Below are 9,960 nucleotides of genomic sequence, written 5' to 3' on the forward strand. Positions count from 1 at the left end.
CCTAAGATTGTTTAAATAAAGCTTCACTGGGAAACTCCCTATCAGAAAACAAACCATTTTAATCTCTACCAGATTGAAATCAGAAAGGAGGCCAGGTTGCTGTAGGAATAAAAAGGCAGTAGTGCAAAGGCTCACACAAAGGAAGTTCACAGATGAGGATGAGACATGTGAATTGGATTGGTTGGGTTTTTTTTTGGTTTTTTTTTTTTTTTGCAACTTGAATTGGTTTTGAACATGAGCATTGACAAGATGTGCTGAACGTTAGCAAATGTTAGAGGTTTGTTTATGGAACAGAAACATAGTCCTTTCATGCCTGTAACAAATAAAACTGCACTTTATTTCTGTGATTAAGAACAAGACGCTCAACAATAAGATCAAGCGAACCAGCTTTCAATAAAGGTTATAACCCAGACGCTAAATGCACATAAGTGTATTAGGAAACTTCTCCCACACATGTGGAAAAGCCTTTTAAGCACAACACCTCTAAAACAATGAGTCAAAAGGTGCTTCCTCTGCATAGAAGTCCCCTCCTCCCCCTTACTATGCTCTGAGCTAATCATTTACAAGCCTGGAAGTGAAACAGGCGCTTTGACAGCAAGAAAAGGAAAAGGAGGAGGATGCTTTTATCAAAGGTCGCCCAGAAAGAGGGTTGAAAGGTCTTGCCATCCAAGAAAGAAGGGGAATCCCCAAGACAGGAGCTGAAGACCTCCTAGAATCTCTGCATGAGCACGTCTTTAACTAAAACTTGCCACGGAACTTACAGACCCTCCAAGTGCCCCTATTTTCCAGGGACAGTCCTGGATTTACAGAAGCCATCTAGGTTTCTGATTTGAACCTGGAATGTCCCACTTTCCTTGGGACATCCCTATTTTCATCAGAGAAATGTTGGAGAGTATGGAGTTATGTGACCCCCCCGAGCCAAGAAGATAAGTAACTATACAACCTTTAGAAGACATCTGAAGGAAGCCCTATATATGGAAGTTTGTTTATGTTTAATGTTTTATTATGTTTTTATATACTGTATGTTGAAAGCTTGTTGCTGCTGCTGTTATTCTACAAAATATAAGCGAATCAGAATGAAAGAAAAGGGCACTTGGAGCCTCAGAACTAAACTATTTGTATGAGGAAATGGCTTTCTTTTTTGCCTTTCAGGTCCAGTGAGAAGGGCCAACCAAGTCGGATCTTCATCATCCGCATCAGCATTCAGAGTTAACCGCAGCACCTAAGATCTAAACCAACTAGCACAGAAGAATCCAACATGGTGCCCTTTAAATGTTGTGGATTACATCTCTCATCATTCATTAACTTGCATGGCCAATAGCAAAATTATCTGGAGGACACTATGTTGGATACCCCTGAACTAGCAAGTTAGCTGCTGTTAGTGCTTTCCCCTGATGGCTTAACCATCAGCTTAAATCAGGGGCGGGGACCCTTTTCAGTGCAAGGTGGTGGGTGAGTCCAGAAGTGATAGTGTGTGTGGGGGGGGAATTAATGTTATTTCTACCTTCGTACAATACACTAATTTCTATACGCAGTCACACACCCTTCTCTATCCTCAATCTAGGAAAGTGAGATGCACTATCAGACTTTAAGGGCACATTCCAGCCAGGCAAACATACTTGAGTACAAAGCAAGGCTAGAGGAGGGTGTGGCCTCGGAAGAATTGCTAGGTTCCAGTTAAGAGAGGATTCCTGAGGTACCCCATCCTTGTATTACATGGATACTCCCATAGGCAAGCTGTGTCCTCTCCTCTCAGCTGCTCTGTATGTGTCCTAAAGGTCCTATAGATCTCTGGACACAGATCTTGAATATGTGAACTTTGCCTTCATGGTGATTCACTTGTCTCCGTCTAACCACCACCCCAACAGCCACTGGCTTCAGTGGGGAAAGCATTTGCAGTATCAAGCCTTCACTAAATCTACACAGCTGCGATGAAATCAGCCAAAGTAAACTCATAGCCAAAACCTCCTCTGTCGTGACTTAACAATGAGGCACAGCCTCTCAGAAATGCAATTTTTAAAAGAAAGGAAGAAAGAAAACTAGCTTTATGCAGATCATGACCTTCAGATAAGCTATTCTCTTGCAATCTAAACAGGTCTCCTTCAAGGTCTGGTATAGCAAATTTAATCTCAAATTCTTATCACTAAACCATCCCTTGCATGCAGAAACTGAGAAACTGGTCCGGGCCATCTGCTTAAGCTTTAGTTCAATGCTTCCGATTGAAAATGACGTTTATCAGAGTGAAAACCTTTTGCCTTTGAAAAAATACATATGCTGTTGAGATGAAGTGTTCCCACAATGTATATGAAGAACTGCAACTGGCATTAATCTACGTATAGTTGAAGGTTAGGGGTTTTTTGCTTATACCGCAAAAAGTTCAGCACAATAACCTTCTAAATGATGAATAAGGGACGTTGCGTACAGCTACACTAGGAGGATACGCACTGCTTTCAGCTGCAATGCATAGATTTTAAAACTTGATGCTCCCAAGGAGAAAATAACGGCATTTTTGATGGAAAGAGACCAAGAAACTGATCCAAAGGTAATCCCCAAAGTGCCTTCAGCATTGTGCTGCTTTTCAGTCCAGTGAAGCTATAAAAGAGCTAATTGCACTTAAGTCATCATACCATTGAATGATGGCCACTACAGAGGCACTATGGTAGGGAGGCAAATGTTTTTCCAATCTGTGGTCCCCATAGGTGGTAGGCCATATTCAAGCCCACACAGACACACACGCATTAACCCACAATGATCTGAAGCCACACATATAAACCCACTCAACAACTCCAAGGGAAAAGCTGCTACTTGAAACACATTTCACATAGGCCAGAATACCCAATTTAGCGACAATGACACTCTCCTTGTCTCCTCACACAATCCAGCCTTTGCACTGCCCACCAACCATGCATTTTGGACTGCTAGATGTTTTCACAATCCCCCCATTCTTGCAAAAGGATGCTGCCCTTGGCACACAACACACACACACACACTTTATTCTTTTGCAAACTCTCATACACATGCAGCTGTTCTTAAAGAAGTGAAGAAGCAGTGCAAGGCTGCCTCTTTAAACGTTGCTCTGTCATTCAAGGACAGTTTTTTCCCTAAGCCAAGAGTGAAACTGATCAGACTAGAATCTCGTTGCCATTCAGTCTTCTCAGTTTCAACAGCCCCTTGACTTGCCAGGCTAGAAGAATCAACTGCAATTAGGATAGGAATGCACAAGCATTTCTTCCCACAGTGACTCTGTTCCCTCCCATTCCATTTCTACAGATATCAAGCTACAAGTACTGGATCAGCGCTAGTGTCATTGTACAAAATTAAGGGGGAAGCTGTTCCCAGTGCTCTTCAGAAATACAGTAACTGCCTGCCTGTACCCAGAACCCTCACCATATTGGGGGGAGGGGAAGTTCCCTGAATTAATGTGCAATAGATCTATACTATTTCAAATCTCTAGGGAATCAGTCCTCAAACTGCCTTGCTAGCACATTTTTAAAGTGTAGACCAGGTTTGGTATGCCTGTGGTCCTCCATATATTAAACTACATATCCCATTTTTTTCTTACCATTGACCATATTGGCTGTAAGCTGGTGTCCATAACATCTGGAGAACAACAAAGTTCTTCACCCCTAGCCTACTCTGACTGCCAGGGGCTTTCTAGGTTTCAGACAAAGGTGTTTCTCGGCACCTGTTACCTAAGAAACTTTAAACTGGAGGTTCTCAGGATGAAGCCCGAGCTCTTACACAAGCAAAATATGTGATCTACAACTGTGTTGTACCCCTCCCATTCTAATAACAGAGAATAATAAATAAATAATCAAAGAGAACAACAACCATTGTCAAAGTGGATCACAAAAACTATGTTTTCTAGAACATCAGTATTCTATAGTCAAAACAACAGCCAAGAAAGGGTAGGAGGTCAGGATAGATCTACGTGACAAATGATTACTAGTGACACATACCAACATTTAAAGTCAACATCATGTCAGTTCAATAACACTTGATGAACAGAACTGTGGCATTTGGAGATTATTGTCCTTTTTTAGTAAGCACCATTTGTAGTTTTCAAGATTTACAACACTTGTTAAAATCGTGTGGAATTTTAAACTACATTCAGCAGGGTCTTGAGAGTCTATCACAGAAATCTGGTGGAAAATGTGCTGGCTTTATTACTAGGCACAGACATAAAACATGTTCTGAAAGGAAGAGGTGAGCTACTCTTGGAAGCTGGAGACTCAAAAGCTCCCTCTGGCCCACTACACTCTATGGCTGGATCATGCTGAAGTCAAATCAACCCCCCCCCCCAGCTGATAAAGTTGTGTGCAACTTGTAACTAGTGTTTATTATGAGTGCAAGGAATTAACTCTCATTCTACAACTCTTAGATAATGGGAGTTGTAGTCCAACAACATCTAGCAGGCACCAGATTGAGGAAGGCTGGGAACAGACAATGCTAGGCTAGATTGGGAAATACAGTGGTGCCTCGCAAGACGAAAAGAATCCGTTCCGCGGGTCTTTTCGTCTTGCGGTTTTTTCGTCTTGCGAAGCAAGCCCATTGACGGAGTAGCGCTATTAGCGCTATTAGTGATTTAAGGGCTAAAAACGGCTTTTTAAGGGGTGGGGGATTAGCGGTTTTGCTGCTAAAATGCTTTTAGCAGCTTAGCGATTCAAAATAAGGGGTTTTGGAGCAAAAAAAAATTCAAATTTTTTCGTCATTTTTCGTCTTGCGAAGCAAGCCCATAGGGAAATTTGTCCTGCGAAGCGCCTCTGCAAATGGAAAACCCTTTCGTCTTGCGGGTTTTCCGTCTTGCGAGGCATTCGTCTTGCGGGGCACCACTGTAGTCTGATCTGGTGAAAAGCAGCTTTCTATGTTTCCAATCACAACTTAGCTTTTCCAGGTGTCAAGACCTTTGTTGAACTATATCAAAAATATTTGAATAGAGATCTCATTACCCCTCTGGTTACTTGATTAAAAGCAATTTCATAATAGGTTGCTAGGTTGGTTTTCAGAATCAAAGCAGAGTGAAAATAATTGCTTTAACATAATAGATTCAGCACTCCTACCTTGCTCTTCTATCAAGGCATCCAGAGCCACAATCCTGTACTTAACTATTTTTTTTTAATGAGTTTGCTGCCTTTATTTAGTTCCCTGCCCCCCAATAACACTTGATACCTTTTAGATAATATTCAGTAGATATAGTAATAAGCTCACAGTGTTAGCTGTTCTTTACATCTTTTTAAATGTTTAAAAACTCTGTAACATTTTAATTGCAAAAAATATCTATGGGAAAACAATAGTATTTATTTTGGCTAGCTCCCATTTAACGTGTCCGTTGCCAGGCATTCAGTTCCTTGCTGTGGCAAAGATTGCTTCTGTTCCACGATTATGGTGCCTCAGTCTTAAAGCAGCTGAGAAATTAAAGCCAATAAGTTGCTGGCTTACAGTGCAATCCTATGCATGTATGCTCAGAAGCAAACCCTTTTGTGTTTAATGGTACTTACACAAAAGAAAATACAGTAGGTATAGGTTTATAGCCTTACAGCCCTTGCAAAACAGAAAGTTGTAGCAAAGGATTTTCATCTTTGAACTTGCATTCCCCAGTTGGTCACTAGAGCACAAGAATAGTGACTTTTAGGGCATGCTGCAAAGTTTATCTTTTCTCCCAGGCTTTCTCTGGGAAAAATGGACTCTCTCTCAATCCCAAACTGCACATCTGCATGCTTTTTAAAAAGCATATTTGCCACAATCCCATCTAAGCTCTGGGGTAGAGGCTCAATTTTAACATCAAACAGGATGTAGTGGTGAGCCCCCCCCCCCCCCATGTTAAATTCCCTGCTCGCAGGCCATGTTGGCTGGGCTGATGGGAGCTGGGGCTCAACAACAAACATCTGGAGGACACAAAGTTTCAGAAGGCTCCCTAATGTGCAGGCAGAGGTCTTTGCCACTACCTACCTGGTTATTACAATAATTATTTTAACTGGAGAGGCCAGGGACCGAATGTTAAACCTTCTTTATGCACAAAGCCAAAGTCAGGATGCAACCCTGGTCAGACCTCAACCCCAAATGCCTCCTCCATTGATAAGCAAGGAAGCAGGACTCTCCAGAATGTCTCCCTACCACCAATGATCCTAAGGAACCATTGGACCTGGACATCCTTACTCCAGACTGAAGACCTCCCCACCAGCTGCTTGGGTTCCTGGCCTGCTCTCAGACCTCCCCTGTGGCCACAAGAGCAGATGAGATGGTGAGCCATGAAAGAACTTAAGAGTGGCTACCAAAGGACCTGGCTAGCTATCTGTAAGGCTATTCAGGAGGGAGGAGCACAAGGAAACTCCTCAGCACCTGACAGGAAGGAGATGGAGCCTCCAGGTCTATATATAAGCTCCCAGTCTGAGCTGCTTCATTGCTGAAGCAACAGCTTCAAGCTCCAGCCTCTCTGACCTGGGGAAGTGGGCCACTATGTGCTCTTCCACTGAGTCACAGTCCCTCCCAACTAAAATAAATAAATACCATTGATTGCATTGTCTTCTTAGAGGACACACATTGCGTACAAGATACAACCAGCAGCATAAAAATTTCAGGGATCAGTCCTGATATTTATTAATATAAAAAAATTGGAGATTGGACGTGGACCTTCTACACACAAAGTCGTATCACCAAGCTACGGCCTTTACCCATCTTTAAGCATCACACTGAACACTGTTTTCTTTAGGCGTCATAAAAGCCAACCTATCTATCATTTCCACCCAAACGTTTACAATCTGACCCCATGCATATTTACTCAAAAGTCAACTCCCACTGACTTTAATAACACTAGGACAGTACAGTTGATATGCATAGTAACTGTGACAGTATGACATTCACTTTGGCATTGAAAGCAGCTGCACTGATGCGGATGTGAATGTTCAGGGGTCTGTTGAGTTGCACTATTATATTTAACAGATGCTAATAGGATGGCTTTGTAGGGATAAGTGTGACATGGTGAGAACAGCTACCATGAATCAGGTTTTCACTGTCAGACAGCTGAAATGTACTCGCTCTTCTCACCTTGACTAGAAGGAAACTTGGCTTGCTGTTCCTCACTGCATGAATGTATGTTGAGAGAGTTAGAGTGGAAATAATGCTGCTTAGTAGTAAAAAGTAGGAACAGGGGATATGGCATGCACATAGTTGTGCCAATGTCTGTTGCTGAAGCCTTAAAGTACAGTACATAGAATTTAGTCCCATTGTTTCCAATAGGACTTACATACAGTTAATGTGTGCACAGGATTGCTTCATATTCAGTTCAATGCGGCTTACTGAGTAAGCCCCATTAAACACAATGTGACTTAATTCTGAGTGGACATACATGGGATGATTCTGTTAATGACTTTGACACACACCATTCCTAAGCATTTTTAACTGGCACAACAAGGACCAAAACACCACAGAGAATTTTGTTACTGGAGTTTTTCAGCTTTGTTTTATAAAGGAAAGTAAAAGGCATTTAAATGTTGTGCACTAAAATCAGGCAACAAAGAATGATTGAAACATAGCGATCTGGTTCACATTCAGGGAAGAGTTGGTAATGATTTGACTGTAACTACAAACTTCTTCAACTTCAGTGAAGTTGCAAAAGGTCCCAAGGGGGCAGCAAAAAAGTATGATTATTGAACCTACATTTAGGAGTCAAGTAATAATACAACCTACTTAACTCTGATTCAAGAGTACTTTTTGTTTTTTGTTTTTGTTTTAAACAGGAAAACAGTGATTCCCTCTTATGCACACTTCATGACAAAGAAATGGTCTAAAGTGAGGGACAGCCTTTTAAAAAAATCAGCTGGTTAAATACAGAACACTAAACAACCATACATTGGCTACAAACATTTGATAGAAACAGTCCAGACATGCAAAGCTGTATTAACTTACAGTGTTATCCTTCTGCATTGAAAGATGTAGCCACAAGAATGAAACAGCAATAATCAGAAGGATATAATTTTGTACAACTCGTCCAAACGACATATTATGCTGGTTGTTGCTCTGTCCAATTCAGTCAATACCACAAAACCACAAATGGCAAACCTACACTCGAAAATCCACAAACCAAACTTGCTCTTGCCGTCCTGGAATGACACTGCCTGGCAGCCCAGCTGTATGCAAGTTTACTCCAAATAACTCACTGTATTCAGTGGATATTACTCCCAAGTAAGTGAACATGAGACTGAGAATGTAACTTTCTTGAACACACTCATTTAAATGCCAATATACTAGTGCTCCCAGGAGAGTTAAAACACATGTCCAACTGTCCAATCCTATGCAAGTTTACCCAAAAGCAAGCCCCAGCAATTTCAACTAGGCTTATTCTTAAGTAGGTGTGCAGCCTAAGTTTCCGTCCATCCAGAGCTCTTCAATAGTATTCATCCACTTGATTTCATTTATTCCTGGTCCACACCCACAACACAAAGTTTACAAACCTTCCCGGGATCACACAAAAAGCCTGCAACAAGCTGTGTCACCTAACACTGGTGTTTTAAGAAGTAAAGAAAATGCAGCATTACGCTAAGATGTTTTGGCTACACCATTTAAAAACAGTGATGTATTGCTGTTATATGGGAGTATGGTCCCAGAAACTTTTTATCAAAATGTAAACACAGCAAGAGCAGCATAGTTCAGATGCTTCACAAATCAAAAGGGAAATCATAGCCAAAAACTCAGAAGCATAATAGTAGCAGTTGCGCAATAGTAAACAACACACAGAACGCCATAAGAACTGCTTTGGGCACGTGCCTGAATGCACAACTGCACAGAATCAAAAAGACAAATTTTAAAAAATGAAATGATGTAAAAGATCAACTTCCATCACAGAGACAGGCAATTTCCTACTGTGAACTTCGCTCAAAAGCTCCCACTGAGTCGCTGCACTTTTGGGGGGGGGGGCAAGAGGGGTTTATTTTAAAAGTATTCCTGCTGTTTTCATTAAAGACCATGCTGCAGATTGTGCAAGGGGACTGACTGATCTGATATGTTGCACGCACGCACACACACACACCCCGGTTTTTACTTTTTATTTCATTTTGTTTGTCGGATCTCTAACTGGATTTGCGATGGCTTTTAGCTAAATCCATTAGTGTGTCGCTGTTGTCTTTTTTACAGATTTATTTTCATGAAAGATTTTCTTGACTCTCAAAAGTGCATGCCTTGTCTCTCTTTTTCAGGTTGCACGGTCTTTCTGTTGTTGTCGTGCGTGTGTTTTTAGGACTCACGAGATTTCTGTTGTTGTTGTTTGTTGTCTCCCTCGGATCTCCAATCCTGCAAGAGTTCCTGCGCCAAGGAAGCGACTCCTCTCGGCGTATAAAAAGTCGCCTGGCATAAACCAAAACCGTTTGCTCCTCTCAGAAACGAACCTATATATTAAACTACCCCACTCGTGAGGGGTTTCCGATTTTGTTCCCATAAAAAAAAAAAATCCACCCCTGCTACCAGGACATGTTTCCCGCGAGGGTGGAAACACAAAACGTGACTTTTCTTCGCGGGAGGATTTCCTCGTCTTATGCTGTTCTCAGGAAGGAAGAAGAGACGGAGGTTAGCCAGCTTCTTCCGAGGGGCTTCAGGTCTTCGGGTTGAAGAAGGTGGTTTCGTGGGCCGAAGCGGACACACCGCGCGGCTCAAAAACGCCTCTATCCCGGGACTGCCCCGCATTTGCGTCCACACGGCGCCGCCGCTTCCCTCCCCAACCTCCCCCCCCCCCAGCCGTGCCCCACTCTCTCCCCACAAACACCCCACACACGCCGGGCTCCTACCTGGCAAATAACCGAAGTTCTCCTCTCGGAGCGCGATGCCCCTTTTCTCCCGGCTCTGCCTCTCCTTCAGTCCGGAGGAAGCGGCGGAGAAGACTCCCCGATGAAGCCTCTCGGAGGAGAACCGGAGGAACGGACGGGAGTGGCGCGCGGCCCCGCCGCTCAGAGCGGAGAAGGCTTCCCATTG

At 42.7% G+C, this 9,960-nt stretch overlaps 1 protein-coding gene across 3 annotated transcripts in view; it reads right to left on the minus strand.

Annotated features, from left to right (window-relative positions):
- The window catches only part of TGFBR3 (transforming growth factor beta receptor 3), a 142,279-nt gene extending 132,346 nt beyond the window's left edge, over positions 1–9,933 (minus strand). For 2 of the 3 annotated variants that reach the window (XR_014512318.1, XM_083444870.1), the window contains exon 1: positions 9,777–9,933. The gene's annotated coding sequence lies outside the window, so the exon portion shown is untranslated. The remainder of the gene's footprint in view (positions 1–9,776) is intronic. The other variant, XR_014512319.1, reaches the window with a different exon arrangement.
- Between the last annotated feature and the right edge of the window lie 27 nt (positions 9,934–9,960).

The sequence above is a fragment of the Podarcis tiliguerta genome (assembly GCF_965153285.1).
Source record: "Podarcis tiliguerta genome assembly, chromosome: 6".
Classification (NCBI taxonomy): Eukaryota; Metazoa; Chordata; class Lepidosauria; order Squamata; family Lacertidae; genus Podarcis; species Podarcis tiliguerta.